At 38.4% G+C, this 17,281-nt stretch overlaps 1 protein-coding gene across 2 annotated transcripts in view; it reads left to right on the top strand.

Annotated features, from left to right (window-relative positions):
* The window catches only part of IL15 (interleukin 15), a 98,783-nt gene that overhangs the window by 67,283 nt on the left and 14,219 nt on the right, over positions 1-17,281 (top strand). The window lies entirely within an intron of this gene.

The following is a 17,281-nucleotide window of genomic DNA, read 5'->3' as shown; positions in this document are numbered from 1 at the left end:
TTATTTTAGCCTAATTTAATTCTTGGTGCTTTTAGGGTGAAGACTTTGTATGAGTTCTTTAGTTATAGAGAGACTTCGTGTACTGGTTTTTCTAAATGTTGTTTGTAGTAGTTATGTACTTGGTGTGTGGGCAAGTTCACTGTCTCCTGTGGAGTTGGAATGGCTGGAATCTCTTGAATTTTATCTCATTCTCTTGTGATGTACACTTTATTTATTTAATTTTGCTCCAGTATTTTATTTACTGAGTTGATGATTCAGGCTTCAATCCAATAGGAGAGGTAGCCCTTAGTAGTCACTGGCTGTAGCTAAGGCAGGTGGGTACACGTAGTACTCAGTGGTGGGCAGGGATCCCAGCCTTGATGAAGGTGGCTAGGGGAGTTCTCAATTAGATGTGCAGAGGTTGTACCAGGATGAAGGGTGTGAGCTACCTCAGTTCCCCTGCCAGGCCAGCAGAAAAACTATCCACCTCACAGCCTCACTTCTGTACCAGTGTTCTGGCTATTCAGATCATACAGGCACCTCTTTTCACGCGTAGGAATGTTGGTGTTCCAAGTAGGGGGGAATTGTGACCCTGCCTCTCATACAGGCCTGAATATGGGGTGTACCCCCCCCCCGTTGGGCTGCAATCACTATGAAGTGTTCCAGAAAGGCTGTCTATACATGCATCCACACTGCATTCTTGTGGTAGAAACTCCAGTTGTGTCTGCAGTGATGTACCAGGGTTGAACAAGGATCTCTTCTCCAAGACCCTTCATGATCACAGAGGCTGCCTGCCTGTTTGGGTAGAGGTGCTGACTGACCCCTCTGTTGTGTCCAGCTCTGCACTTGGGTCACTGCTGTAAGAAACATTCCACTAGTGGAAAGATCTGGGACTCAAGCCTGCTGTTCAGACTCTTTTGTCCTATGGGTGTTCTCTTGATATGGTGTTCTACCCCTTCCCCTAAAAATGGGACTTCTTGAGAGCCGAACTGCAGTGATTACCATTGATCTTCTTGGTCTAGCCACCCAGTAGGGCTACCAGACTCTGGGCTGGTGATGGAGAATATCTGCAAAGGATCCAGTGATGTGACCTGTCTTCAAGTCTCCCAGCAGTGGATACCAGTGCCTGCTTTGAATGGAGGTGGCAGGGGAGTGACATAGACTCTGAGATTCCTTGGTTGTCAATAGACTTAGTGTGCTGGCTTTCTTAAATGCTGGTTGTACTAATAGTGAACTTGTCATGTGGACAGACTCAGGACCCCTGGATAGCCAGGGTATTGCAGGCAGTGGTGTAAGCTGAGATCACACAGCCGTTTTCTCCTTCCTGAGAGCAGTGATATTCTGCTGAGAGGTATTGTAATGGCCTGAGTTGGCTGGCCTCCAGCTGGAGGTGGCGCTTGCAAGACAGCACCAGCTGCAGTAGCAGCAGTGGGATTTGAGCTTGCTCTAAGTTGCTCAGGGGAATTATTCTGGTTTCTCAGGTGATGGACAGGGCCGTAGAGCTCCCAAAAGTTTGTTATTTGCGTTAATCTACTAGGGTGAATGGAGAAATATCACCAGGTGGGGGCAGGGTTAGGTGGATCTGAGCTCTGATTCCCCTTGGGTGGGGCCTACCACAGTCACTGTAAGAGGCATGGGGTGGTTTGCAGGCCAATAGGGTAATATTCCAGAGGTGAGTATAACTGCCTCTGCTATGCAGAAGATTTTACAAAGGGAGTGGGGAGTAGCGGGCAGCAGTAAGCCTCATCCAGCTTCAATGCAGTTGGCAAGGTCAGTCTTGTTTCTGAAGTGCCATGCTATTAGCACCAGGTTTAGGTACACATAGCCTGTGCACAGAACTCAGACTTGCCTGAGGCCATATGTTCCCTGTAGAAATAGCAAGCATGACTTTCGGGTTATGTCCCTCCTCGTCTGCCCTCAAGGCTGGTCAGCAGTGCTCTTCCCACTCGCCACTAAGTTCTGTTGATGGGTGTTTGTCCCTACTCAAAATTATACCACAAATTCAGCTGGGAGCTTATTTCACCCTGTGACCCCTCCCTGAGCTCATTGGCTAAATTTCTTGAGGGCTCCTGTGAGATATAGTCAGGAATGGCTTCCCTTGGTTCACACTAGAGACTCGGAATACCTGCAAGGCACTTCCTGCGACTGCTTCTGCTTTTATTTTCACGAGGCTCCCTAAATTTGTTCCAGCTCTGGGTAGCGTTAAGGCCTTCTCCTGTGGCCTGGATTTTCAGATTCCTTGTGGGGATACGTGCTCAAAGGCAGAATCTCCCCCTCTTATACTCTGGGAACTTTTATTTTTTTTTCCTATCTCATGGAGTAGGCTGCAGCCTACCGCTTCTTTCAAAAGGTCTGTGGATTTTTCCAGTTTTCCCAGTGGGAGAGACATGCTAACACTGCCTCCTATCTGCTATCTTGGGAAAAAAAAAAAAAAAAAAAAGGTGTATGGATCATTCACTTCCTTCGCTAAGTTTATTTCTAGGTGTATGATTTTTTTAAATTTTTTGTAGCTATTGTAAATAGGATCGCTTTTTGATTTCCATTTTAGCTAATTCATTATTGGTGTGTAGAAATGCTGGTGATTTTTATATGTTGATTTTCTATCCTGCAACTTTACTGAATTTGTTAATTTTAAAAGTTTTTTGATGAAGTCTTTAGGGTTTTTAATATGTAAAGTTTTGTCATCTGCAAACTAGAACAATTTGACTTCTTCCTTTCCAATTTGGATGCCTTTTATTTATCTGGCCTAATTGTTCTGGGTAAGATTTCCAGTACTATGTTGAATAGAAGTGATGGATAGGCATCCTTGTCTTGTCTTTAATCTTAGAAGAAAAGCTTTCAGCTCTTCCTTCTTCTGTATGATGTTAGCTGTTGTTTTGTCATACATGACCTACGGAGATACATTCCTTGTATGTCTAATATTTTTGTGAGTTCTTCACATGAAGGAATGTTGAATTTTTTCAAATGCTTTTCTGCATATTATCATCTGTATTTTGTCTTTCTTCCTGTTAATATGTTGTACCGTATTTATTGATTAGCTTGTTATGCCATGCTTACCATGCTTGCGTCTCTGGGATGAATTCCTCTTACTCACACTAAGTGATCTTTTTAATATGCTGTTGGATTCAGTTTGCTACTGTCTTGTTAAGAATCTTGTAGCTATGTTCATCATCAATATTGACCTATAGTTTTATGTTTTTGTTGTGTCCTTGTCTGGTTTTGGAATCAGATTAATGTAGGCATTATAAAATAAGTTTAAAAGTTTTCTCTCATCTTCAATTTTCTTCAGTAGTTTGAGGAGAATTGGTATTAGTTCTTTATGTATTTGGTGGAATTCAGCAGTGAAGCTTTCAGGTCCTGGTCTTTTCTTTGATGATGGAAGACTTATTAGTGATAATAATAAATAATAATTTATATTGTTATTAATTTCTTTACTCATTATCAGTCTGTTCATATTTTATATTTCTTGGTAGATTTTATATTTTAATTTTGATAAGTTGCATGTGCTCAGAAATTTATTCATTTCTTCCATGTCATCAATTATTTTGGTGTATACTTGTTCATGATAGTCTCTCAGGATCCTTTGCATTTTTGCAGTATCAGTTATGTCTCATTTTTCATCTCGTATTTTATTTACTTGAATCTCTCTCTTGTTTTTTAGCTTAGGTAAAGGTTTGTTGATTTTTATCTTTTTAAAAAGCCAAATCTTTGTTTTGGTTTTTATATGAATTTATTTTTTTAGTCTATATTTTATTTATGTTTTGAATTTTATCATTTCTGTCCTTCCTTCTACCAATTTTGGGTTTACTTGTTCCTGTTATTTTTAGTTCCTTGAGGTGAATCATTGGATTGTTTACTAGAAATCTTTCTTCTTTTTTGGTGCAGGCATTTACTGTTATAAACTTCCCTCTCAGAGCTACTTTCACTATGTCCCTTAGGTTTTGATATGATGTGTTTTCATTCTTGTCTGAAGAAAATAGTTTTTCACTTTATTTATTTATTTTATTATTATTATTATTATTATTATTATTTTATTATACTTTAAGTTCTGGGGTACATGTGGATAACGTGCAGGTTTGTTACATATGTATACTTGTGCCATGTTGGCGTGCTGCACCCATCAACTCGTCAGCACCCATCAACTCGTCATTTACATCAGGTATAACTCCCAATGCAATCCCTCCCCCATCCCCCTCCCTGTGATAGGCCCCAGTATGTGATGTTCCCCTTCCCGAGTCCAAGTGATCTCATTGTTCAGTTCCCACCTATGAGTGAGAACATGCAATGTTTGGTTGCTGCACCCATCAACTCGTCAGCACCCATCAACTCGTCATTTACATCAGGTATAACTCCCAATGCAATCCCTCCCCCATCCCCCTCCCTGTGATAGGCCCCGGTGTGTGATGTTCCCCTTCCCGAGTCCAAGTGATCTCATTGTTCAGTTATGAGTGAGAACATGCGGTGTTGTGTTTTCTGTTCTTGCGATAGTTTGCTGAGAATGATGGTTTCCAGCTGCATCCATGTCCCTACAAAGGACACAAACTCATCCTTTTGTACGGCTGCAAGTTTTTCACTTTTAATTTCCTCATTGACCCATTGGTTATTTAAGAATAAGTTGTTTAATTTCCATGTATTTTTAAATTTTCTGAAGTTTTAATTTTAGTATTGATTTCTAGTTTTATTGCATTATGGTTAGGAAAGATACTTGATATGATCTCTATCTTCTTAAAATTTTTAAGATTTGTTTTGTGGCCTAACATGTGATCTAGCCTAAAAAACTGTTCCATATGCAGTTGGGAAGAATGCGTACTCTGTTGGATGCAGTGTTCTGTAAATGTCTGTTAGGTCCATTTGGTCTATGGTATAATTTAAGTCCAATGTTTCTATGTTGATTTTTTGTCTAGATGATCTGCTCATTGTTGAAAGTGGTATATTGAAGTCCTCTACTATTACTGTATTGCCCTCTATTTCTCCTGTTAGGTCTAATAATATTTGCTTTAGATATCTGGGTGCTCTAGTGTTGGGTGCATAAATATTTATAGTTGTTACATCCTCTTATAGAATTGATTTCTTTATTTTTATATAATGACCTTCTTTACCTCTTTTTACAGTTTTTGACTTGATGCCTATTTTATCTGATATAAGTATGGCTATTTCTGCTTGCTTTTTGTTTCTGTTTGCGTGAAATATCTTCTTCTATCCCTCCACTTTCAGTCCGTGTTACACTTGTTGGCAGCATATAGTTGGTTCCTTTTAAAAATTTATTTAGCCACTCTCTTATCTCTGAACTGGAGAATTTAGTCCACTTACATTCAAGGTTATTATTGATAGATAATAACTTACTCCTGACATTTAAAAAAATTACTTTCTGGTTATTTCGCAAATGTTTTGTTCCTTTCTTCCTCTTTTATTGTTTATCTCTGTGGTTTGGTGGTTTTATGTGGTACTAAGCTTGGTTTCTTTTCTCCTTGCTTGTATATGTTATATATGTTGTATCTTTCTTTGTGGTTATTATGAGAATAAACAGTCTTATGGTTTATTTAAATCTGATAGCAAGTTAATTTTGGTCACATAAAAATACTCCAGATGTTTTCTCTTTCCTTCACTATTTATATATCTGTTTCCTTAATTTACTACTTTACCCATTATGTAGCTGTTGTAATTTTTGACGATTTTGACTTTAAACCTTCATATTAAAAGATTTGCACAACATTAGAACGCTCAGATATTCTGAGTTTGAATGAATTTACCTATACTGGTGAGGTTTATATTTTCACAAGTTTTTATTATAGTAATAATCAGCCTTTCATTTCCAATTGTAGCACTCCTTTAAGCATTTCTTGTAAAATCAGTTGAGTGGTGATGAATCCCATCAGTGTTTGTTTGTCTGGGAATGTCTTCATTTCTGCTTCATTTTTGAAGGGATAGCTTTACTGAATACAGTATTCTTGGCTGATTTTTTTTTTTTAATTTTCAGCACTTTGAATATATCATGCCATTCTCTCCTAGTCTACTGAAAAATCTGATAGTCTAATAGAGATCCTTTTGTATGTGAGTTAACACATCTGTCTTGCAGCTTTTAGAATTCTTTCTTTGTCTTTGACTTTTGACAGTTTGATAATCATGTGCCTCAGAAAGGATCTTTTGGGGTTCAATTTAATTAGGGACTTTTCAGCTTCCTGAATCTAGATGTTTATATCTCTCCTCATACTTGGGAAGCCTAAAGCTATTATTTCATTAAATATGTTTCCTATGCCTTTAAAAAAAATTTCTTCTTCATCTGGCATTCCTATAATGTGAATATTTGTTTGCCTAATTGTATCCCATGTATTCTGTAGGCTTTCTTCATTCTCTTTCGTTCTTATTTCTGTGTTTTTCATCTGACTGAGTTATTTCAAAGACCTGTTTTCTAGTTCAGAAATTCCTTCATGAAAGATCTAGTCTATTGTCAAAATTTTCACTTGTATTTTTAAAATTTTCACTTATCGAATTTTTCAGCTCCCAGATTTCTGTTTGGTTCTTTTAAAATTATATTTGTATATTATGAATTTCTCATTTCAATTATTGATTGTTTGTGTTCTATTGTATCTCACTGAGTTTTTTAAAGATTACAATTTTTAATTATTTTTTAGGCATTTCATAAGTATCATTTTACTTGGGGTCTTCTACTAGGATTTATTGTGTTCCTTTGTGGGTATCATGTTTTCTTGCTTTTATTATATTTCCTTTGTCTCTGCATTGATATTTGTTCATATAGTAGAATAGTTTTTGTTTCCAATTTTATAGAGTAGCTTTTTTAGGGAGAGACATTTCCTGTAGATAAGTCCTAGGGTGTAAGTTCAGTATGGAGAATGGCTTTGATTCTGGGTGGACTCAGTAGCATGGTATCTGTGCAGTTTCTTTGGCTATAATACTCATCAGTGATGTCTGTGATTGCCTCAGTGGTCTACGCTGTGAGAGCTTTTGAGGTAGTGGCATAGTTTTCTTGGGGTGGGAGCACTGGGTTGGTTTTCAGGTTGGGCATGTGTGGGCACAGTGAGCTGACAAGCTGTCTGGCTACCTCTCCAGAGAGTCAGTGGCTACTGCTGTGCTGGCTGTTGGGCCAGACTTGAGCTTACAGAGATGTTGCCAGCAAAGAAGCTGTGTGACTTTCTTTTCAGGGAGGCAGGGTTGCCACCAAACTAGATAAGCACAGCAATGCCAAGCATCCCTGTGGCAGTCTGTTGGAGAGGCAGAGCTGCTGCAGGACTGGATGTCAGGCTGCATGTGAATGTCTGTGGGTGCAGTAAGGCCAGGCAGCTCTGCAGTTGTCTTTCACAGGAGTGGATTGCCACATGACCACTTGCCAGGCCGGGTGCAGGCACATACATGCTCAGTGTGCTTGCTGGCTGTGAAGCACAGGCATGTGTTGGTAACATGGCTAGTGGCTGTTTCGAAGCTTCCCTGCTGTGCATATCTGCCTGTTCCCTGAGACGGTGGTGTGCTGTGTGAGTTTTGACACTGGGGTCTAGGTCATCATGATATGCCTATGCTCTAGGTAGCTGAGTTTGTGGAGTTGCAAGCATTCATGTGAACATCGTGGAATGAGAGCAGGGCCTCAGGATGGAGACAGTCAGTTGCTATTGGCCCTTAGTACTGGGTCTGGTTTTAAGAAACCATTGAGCTGTATCATCTTAGGTCTTAAGGGTGGGAGGTGTTGAAGGTGGGCTCCTACTCTGAGGCAGTGCAGCTGTACAAACTTCTGGCTAATCTCCAAACTGGATTCAAAACCTGTAAGGACCAGGAAACTCTCCTGCAGCAAGGATTTCTGGCATGTGTGGTAACAATTGGGACTGCTGGGGATTTACAGCTTACCTTTACCCCATAAGAAGAAGTCTCCCTGACTCTGAGCTAATTCTGGTGAAGACGACATTGTGGCAGAAGTAGATTACTTGCTCTCCTCTCTATGGTGCTATTCTCGCCTTCTGCGCTTCCCAGGGATGTTGCCACTTCCCTGGTGCTCTCCATCATACTTCCTCAGTCACTCCAGTCAAATTATAGATGTTTAGTCATTGTTTTGATCCCGTTTAGTTGGGGGAAGAAGCACCAGGTAACTATAGTCAGTCATCTTTCTGACTTCACTTGGACAGGTATTTTAATTAAATGCCATTTCCAGATTGACTTCCTCTTTTATTTAGGATTACTTTAAATGATAATTTTATATTTATAAGTGGACAGGATTTTTTATTGGCTGGTCTTTTATTATTAATTTGTAATTCAATATTATTGAAATTTTTGGGATTCAATATTCCATTTAATAGTTCAATATTATTAATTTTTTGGATTTTTTGGATCATATAATGTAACAAGCATGAATTTAGATTTCTGTAATGTTCGATACTTTATTTTAGATCTAGGACATAAACACTTTAGGTCTAGGTCATGGATGACCTTTTACAAATATTCTGTATGTTTATTTTTAATGTACTATCACTGTGGTGTAGGATGTCATGTATCTAATCTGTTTAACCAAATGTACATAGATACTACATAAAAAGATTGTTCATTATGTTTTTAAAATTTACCCTAGGCATTGGTTTGCTGGAGCCAGCTCTAATTGGCTCATTAGGGCCAATGGTTAAATAGTTAGGAATTTTATGAGCCAGCTTTTAAACCATTGGTATTTTGAAGTCAGTATAGTGAGGTTTTTATACAACAAAAATTGGCAAATGCTACAAAGTAACGATTTTTTTTTGAGAGCTCGTTTATTGGCATATCAATGCTAGCTTCACTGATTTCTGTATATGTTTAAATTTCTAAAAAACTAGGTTAAAATATTTTTAACTTATTTTTCCTATTCATTTTTCTCTGTATAATTTGAAGCTATACTATTAGGCACATAAACATTCATAACTATCATATCTTCTCAGAGGGTTTTATTTATTTATTTTCTCAACTTTTATTTTAGGTTCAGGGCATATATGTGCAGGTTAGTTACATGGGTGAATTCTGTGTTGCTGCGGTTTGGTGTATGAATGATGCCATCACCCAGGTAGTGAGCACAGTAATCAATGAGTAGTATTTCAACCCTTGTTCTCCTCCCACCCTCCCCCCACACTAACTCAGTGCCCAGTTTCTATTTACCCCCACTTATAAGTGAGAAGATGCAGTATTTGATTTTCAACAGAAAATCATTAAAAATCATTATTTTGCCTATGATAATGGCTTCCAGCTGCATCCATGCTGCTGCAAAGGATGTGATTTCCTTCTTTTTATAACTGCATAGTATTCCAAGGTGTATATGTACCACATTTTAAAAAATTCAGTCCACTGTTAATGTGGAATGACAACAGGGCCTCAGCGATGGAGACAGTTATTGGCCCCTGGGGCAGGATACCCTCTATTAGTGGGTCTGGTATCAAGAAACCATTAAGCTGTATCATCTTAGGTCTTAGGAGTGGGAGATGTTCAAGAGCCAGTGTTAATGAACATTCTCAGAGAGTTTTAACTTTTATCCATGTGCATTATCCATTATATTTTTAGTACTTCTCACTTGAATTCTACTTTTTCTCTACTCTTGTTGCTACAGTCATATTTACTTGGCATATCCTTTTTTGTAATTTTTAAGCATTTCGTATCATTTTATTTTTGTTTCATTTCTTATAAACTCATATTTTAAAATTTATCTGCGTCTACTTTTTAACTAATCTTAGTATCCATCTCTTAGTAGTCAAATATAGTTTATTTACATCTTTGCTTGCGTGAGTGAATGATTACTGGTATGTTGAGACTTACTAGTGCCACGTTGCTTTTTTCTGTATATTTTTACTGCACTTTCTTTTTTTCTTCTCTCTTTCTGCCTGTCCCCACTACCTCTACTGCTATTACAACCTTCTGTTAGATTCTTTGAATTTTGTTTCTTCATTTTATTTTGTTTTGGTTTGGAAATTATACATGTCTGGCTTGGGGTTTTTTTTCCATAGTTAAATTTTCTCTTGATTTTTTGCAATTAATCAGCATAAGTGTATTTCAAATTCCACAAATAAAATAATCATCACAGTATGAGTTTACTTCCTCTTCTTCCTTTTCCTACACCATTTCCCCCAGGGAAATTATCCATGATTTTCTTGGCACATTGCTACTTGGAAAAGTACATGGCTAAATTAGTGGTTGCCTAGCATTGGGACTGATGATACAGTGACTGAAAAGGAGGATGAGATAATTTTTTATAATTACAAATATTTTCTATATCATGGTTGTGGTAGTAACTTCATGAGTGTATACTGTCATCAAAACTGCAAACTGTATGCTTAAAAAAAGTGTATACTTTATTATCTTAAAACTGTATCTCAATAAAGTTTATTTAAAAGTATGGTACAGAATGTCAGAGAGAGTAGGAAAGAATTAGCAGGATGTGGAGGAAGCCCATTGCAAGTTACATCTCATGAAATTATACTGGCATGGTTTTTCCAGAAATACTTAGCACTTTGGAACTTGAAATTGGTGAGATGGATGTAGTAGAAAGAGATGAAATATGGGGTAAAGTTAGTGTGCTATTTAGGATAGTATTTATTACAGTGACTGGCTGGGCTACCTTCTGGTTAGGGAAGCTAGTGTAGCTAAGATGCTGATAGTTGTGAGAATAAGGACAATCTATTTATAATATAAACAAATTAAAAATCAAATCCAGTAAATACGTCATATGTGCTTATTATATGCTTAGCATGCTTATAGGTGTTGTAGGTACTGTAGGTACAGTAATTAGTAAGATACACAAGGTTTCTGACCACAAGAATTTCACATTTTTGCAAAATGAATGATGTCAAAAATGTACTTTAATGAATTGCCATTAGTGATTTAGACTCAAATATAAATGTTACTAATTCTGCATTCTTTCTTATATCCCACATCTTTTTTGGATAACTTTTTAATTTTTCTGGAATGCATTTTTTACATAATTATTTCATGGACATTCTGTGGGTCTTATATTTTCTAAGACGTGCTATGAAAGAATGTGTTTGCCCTCTTTTTCAAATACTAATAGCTTTCTAGGTTCAAACTCATACTCACTTAGAACCTTGAAGATGAATTCTCTTGTCTTGTAAGTGCCATGATCAGATTCATTTTGATTTTTGTCCTTAAATAGCTTTCTATTAGCATATATTTCATTATCCTGGAATCAGGAAATTCAATTCAAATTGCTGTGTTTTTCAATTATCCGTTTTATGCCCCGTCAGTGTGAAAGCTTGTGTTCTACTTCAGCTCTGTAAACTTTTATTTTATGACTGTTTTGATTATTTCATTCTGTCTGTTGTCTCTTTGCTGTCTGTTTATGGAACTCCTTTTGGATACTATGTTGGAATTTCTAGACCTATCTATCTCATAATTTCCAACTTTTTATTCTTTTGTACTATGGCTTGGGATAATTTCTTCACTTTAGCAAGTGTTTGAATGAAGTGCTTTGGGAAACTGACCAGAGGAACAGATATCATTGATTGCTTCTGAAGAGTACATTAAATATATCTTTGCTGCCCTGAGGAAGCTGTCCATTGTTCCTGCCCTAGAGAATTATACTAGCTGGGATTTTTCAAAAACATTTATACCAAACATTTTCCAAAACATTTGCACCAAATAACAATAGCCCATGAACATAGTGCTACAGAAAACTATGATCAGAGAGTGGTAAGAGAATCTATTGCATATCCCCTCCAGCCACATAAATGAATATCCCTTGTTTACCTTAAATGATAAACTACCTGAAGTGTTCCTGTATTTATTTTATATATTTCTATAAATAAATATATTGTTTAAATATATATTAAATATTGTTTAAATATATAATTCTATATATAAATATATTGTTTAAATATAGTGTTTCTATATTTACCCACTATTTGTTTAATTAATGCTTTTTGACAGTGATTAAAACTAAGATGTCCAAATCTTACTGCTACCTCTGTCTGTGGCAGTTCAAAGAATATTTATATAGATTATTGTTTGCTTTGGAAACATTTCAATATAATTAACAAATTTGTCTTATTTTAAGCATTCCAAAGGACTTAAAGGTATTTCATTTTAAAAGATACATATATTTGTATAACTTTGTATGAAGTAGTTACCTAATCTTTTTTTTTGGTTTTGATAAACTGAAATTTATAGGCCTTATAAACATGTTGGGTAGTCTTATAGGAGAATTAATACCAACCTCAGGTCTTACATTTGTATGAATGAATTTTTAAAAATCATTATAGTAATCCAAGTTACTATAGTTTGTATTGGGGTTTATTTAGCCTTGATATTGAACACAGATTAAGTTTGAGGAAACTTCTTATTTGAAAATCTCACATTGGAGTCAATTTAAAACAGCTTGAAAGCAATTACTGAAAATGTCTTAATGCAATTAATGATAGGAAGATTGGAGATGTTTAAAGATATCACTTTCTCAGCTGTGCTTAAATTAGGACTGGTTAAGAGAGCTGTAGCGGTCAAGAGCTGGCAAACCAACTGTTTATTTATCAAAACCGACAACTTATTTGTCAAAGCAGGTGGTTGGTGATTCAAATCCATCAACCACCTGTTTTTATAAATAAAGTTGTATTGGAACACAGCCATACCCATTTGTTTATGTGTTGTCTATAGCTGCTCTTACACTAGAGTGGATGAGTTAATCACTGGCGACAAAGTCTGCAAGACTTGCAAAGCATGAAACATTATCTGGCCCTCTACACAAAGTGTTAACAGTTGCTGCATTAAACAATGGTGACAGTTTTGTGGAGTCCTGCCGACCACTACTTTCACACTGTTAGGAAAACACGCTATACTTGTTTGCATATGGCCTTGCTTGGGTTCTGCCTTCTGCCTCAATGCTGTTTTTCTCCTTTCACTCATGGCTAGAATATATCCGACCTTCATGGTATGATTCAAGTAACACTACCTTTATGAAGTCCTGTAATAAAGATATGAAGTAAAATTTCCCGGACAAATCTCCCAATCGCTCCCTTACATATAATCTGAAATCCCTTGCCCCTCTCTTCCTTGTACTATCTTGGTATACACACAACAGGTTTAAATCCAGTAATCTTACCTATTCCAGGCTTTCTTTCCCTTTCAGCTTACTGTGGCTGGAGAAAACACATACAACCTTAATGACTAATCTCACTCTACAGCCATTCACAACATTGATCCTTCAATAGGCCAGGCTCTCATACTATTCTCCCAGTTACCTAAATGGCTATTTTGTGTGTCCTCTTCCCTGTCATCCTCCTCCTTTCCCCATCCTCCTCCAATCTTCACTTTCTGCTCATGACATTTTATCTTAATTCACTGAGAAAATGGAAGTAATAGTAGAAAACTTACACCTAGCTACCAGCCCCACCCCCCTTATAACTCAGTATTCCTTCCTGTGACAGTAGATGACTCAGCCCTCACCCCCTCTCGGAGGTGAGCTAACATCCTCATCCTCACTTGCTTGTTAGAGAACATTGCTCTGGCACTTCCTACCCCCACCAACATCCTTAACTCCCCCTCTCTAATAAGTCATTCCCATTAGCATGCAAACGTGTTGTTATTTCCACCACTTTCTACCACCTGCTACAACCCCCTTTCCTTCCACCCTTTTGGAGCAGGATTCTTAACAACATTTCCTGCACTAGCATTTACAAAATCTTTTCTTGCCACTTTCTTGTCAACCATCCCAGGCAGGCTTCCCCCTCCATCATACCCCTAAACATGCTATTGTCAGAGTCATCTGACATGACCTCTGGGTTGCCAAGCCCACTGGTCAGTGCTGAAACTGTGTCTTGCTTGGCCTGTCAGTGCATTGGATATGTCCATCATTCTCTTTTGCTGGATATACTTCCCTTGACTGTGTTTTCTCCTTCTTCAGTAGTCATTCCTTTTGATTTTTCTTTCCTGGTCCTTCTTTTATAATCCCTAACCTAATTAATACTGAAGTATCCCATGCTTAGGTTTTGGTCCTTTTCTCTACCTACACCACTCCCTCATGAGCACTCTCATGAGTCGCATATCTATTTCCAGTTCAGTAACATTCCTGAACTCCAGATTTACGTATCCCATGGCGTATTTGACATTTCCTTGTGCATATCTAATGAGCCTTTCAAACTCAGCATGTCCAGAACTGAAACTCCTGACCTGTCCCCTCTCCTCAAGGCATCAGCTCTGTCAAAGGCTTGCTTGTTTCAGTTGATGGCAGCTCCATCATCTCCGGTGTTCAGAGGAAAAGACTCAGAGTCATTCTCATTCTCTTGTTTCCTCCTGTACCCTACAATCTGTCAGGAAATTCTACTAGTCCTGTCGTAAAAAATGTTTCCAGACTCTAACCACGTGTCTCTACCTCCACTGCCACCCAAAGCAGATTCAGGTCCTCCTCTCCTCCACCTTTCTGACCTCATCTCAGACTACTCTTGCCCTTGCTCACTCCACTGGCTTCTTTTCTGTCCGTTAGACTCATAGCCACACAGTTGCCTCTGCCCTATCTATTCCCTCTGCTTCAAATAGTCTTCACAGAGATACTACCGGGGTTCACACCCTTGCTATCTTCACCCTGACCACCCAAAATTTCAATCTCACCCTTCTTTCCTTTTTTTTTCTTTTTCCTAGATAATTTTTCACTCTCTAATAAAATACAAAATTATAATAATTTATTTGTGCATTTTCTATATAGTCCATCTTTCTTTCTGAAATCAAAATTGTGCTCTGCCATCATTGATGTACTCCAAGGTCATAAAAAATGCCTAGCCTGTAGTAAATGTTCAGTGAATAGTTACTAGATGAATCAAGGAAAGTGATGCTGTCTTATAATCTCTATATTCTATTCAGTCTTATCATGTCTTTTCTAGTGTGAATGAATGGATGATGTATTTAACTCAATAAACCAATACTTGTAAATCTTTTATTCTTGTATGTTTAATTAATTTTAAATGTGTGATTAGACAAGTTAATAAGCAGAATAAAACAAAACATCAAGTATGTCAGATCATCTTTCCTCACTGGGAAGAACTATAATATTGGTATAGAATGTAAGATGTTTACAGTTATTTTCACAAGCATTTATTTGCTTGGGAAATAGCAATGGCGTGAGCCCCAACAGTATCTGAGTGAAGAATATTTGAAGCAGAAGGAAAAACTAGAGCAGAGGCAACTGTGTGACTACGAGTCTAAGGGACAGTTTTCACTTCAGAATGAACACTACAGAGATGCCTGGCTGTGTGAACTTACTCACCTCACGATGTAGTTTCCCTGGGCAGTACCATCCTGCTGCGATTTCAGTGCTGCCGTGAGTTACCAGTCACCTGCAGTGAGACCTAGTCACAAGATTCCAAACAGTTCCTACCCTGTGAGCTCCTTGAGGACAGGGCTGGGATTTAGTCTCTTTTATTTCACAGGCCCAGAGTTCTAGGATGGCAGAATGGTTTCCAGTGCCAGGCCCCACCTGGTTGCTCTCCGTGGGCTTACTGCCCAGGGCTGCCTTGGGACTTGGCTCCCTACTTTCTGGTGCAACACTCTTCGGCCACTCCAACTATGGCTTAAGTGGCCCCAGCTACAGCTTGACCCACTGCTTCATGAGATACAGGTGTTAAGCGTTGGTGAAATTCATGTGGTGTTAAGTCTGCAGTCTCACAGAATACAAGAACTCAGGGGGCATGGCTTCCTCCACTTTGACTTCAAAAGATGATGCTGACTTCTTTGGGACACAGACAGAGACTTTGCACAGGGGCAGAACCACCACAGACAACCCCCGACAGGGCAGTGCCTCGTGGAGCCAAGAAAATGGGGTTGCCACCAAAATACCAGAACTATGGTTAACAATGTAGAGTTGTAGTCTGGAAAAGTTTCAGGCATGAGACTCCAACCCATGACAACTGAAGCACAGGCTGAGCCTAGGAAAGCCGTGGGATCTGACCTGCCTGAGGCTTTAGGCGTCCAACCCCCGCTCAGTGCCCAGGATGCAGAGTATGAAGTGAAAGGAAATTATTCTCCAACTTTAAGATTTAATATTGTTCTCCTTGTTGGGTTTTGGACTTATTTCAGATGAGTTATCCCTCTTTTCTTGCTTATTTCCCTATTTTAGAATGGGAATGTCTATTCTATACCTTCGCACGTTGTATTTTGGAAGCAGATAACTTATTTTAATTTCACAGGCTCGTGGTTACAGAACATTTGCCTTCAGGATGAAATCTCACCCATATTTGATTTAGATAAGTATTAGCTAGATGACTAGATTAACTAGATAAAGATAAGTATTAACTAACAGTATTAACTTTAGAATTAATACTGGAGTGATTTTGAGCCTACTAAGATGGAACGAATATACTTTGCGTTGTATGAAGGGCATGAATTTAGCAGTGAGGGGAGGGTAGGGGCAGAATGCTATGGTTTGAATGCCTCCACCAAAACTCGTGTTGACATTTAATTGTGATTGTGACAGTGTTAAGAAGTGGGATCTTTAACAGGTAATTAGGTACCTCTTTAGGCACTTTCACTAGACAGGGCCCTCACAAATGGATTAATGCAGTTACGGAGGGAGTCAGTTTATTATTGCATGAGTGGGCTCCTTATTAAAGGGTAATTTTGGCTCAGTTTCCTCTCTGTCTTGTGTGCTTGCTTTCACCTTGTACCCTTCCGCCACAGGATGACCTTTAGCAGATGTCAGTGCCATGCTCATGTACTTCCCATCCTGCAGAACTGTGAGCCAAATGAGCTTGTGTCCCTTATAAATTAAGTCTGTGGTGTTCTCTTCTAGCAGCAGAAAATGGATTCAGGCAGCAAGCAGAGCTATAAAATACTTCCTTTTTTTTTTTTTTTTTTTTGAGATGGAGTTTCACTTTTGTCGCCCAGGCTGTAGTGCAATGGCATGATCTCGCCTCACCACAACCTCCGCTTCCTGGGTTCAAGCAATTCTCTGGCCTCAGCCTCCCGAGTAGCTGGGACTACAGGAATGCACCATCACACCTGGCTAGTTTCATATTTTTTTAGTAGAAATGGGGTTTCTCCATGCTGGTCAGGCTGATCTCGAACTCCAGACGTTAGGCGATCCGCCTGCTTCGGCCTCCCAAAGTGCTGGGATTACAGTCATGAGCCACCGCGCCCGGCCAATACTTCTTTTCATCTACACTGGCTTCCAATATCATAATTTGGTTAGATACCTTTGAGGACATTTTCTATTGCATTCCTCCATGTTTGGCAATCACACTCTATTGTGGAGTATTCTGGCTAAACACTTAGTTTTCTTTTACTTATGCCAGCAGGATGTAGTTGAGCAGGGTAGTGAAAATCCATTGTGATATTGTAAAGCCTCACTGCT

Source organism: Mandrillus leucophaeus, unplaced genomic scaffold (assembly GCF_000951045.1).
Source record: "Mandrillus leucophaeus isolate KB7577 unplaced genomic scaffold, Mleu.le_1.0 Scaffold943, whole genome shotgun sequence".
NCBI lineage: Eukaryota > Metazoa > Chordata > Mammalia > Primates > Cercopithecidae > Mandrillus > Mandrillus leucophaeus.
This window is presented reverse-complemented; position numbering and strand designations above follow the sequence as displayed.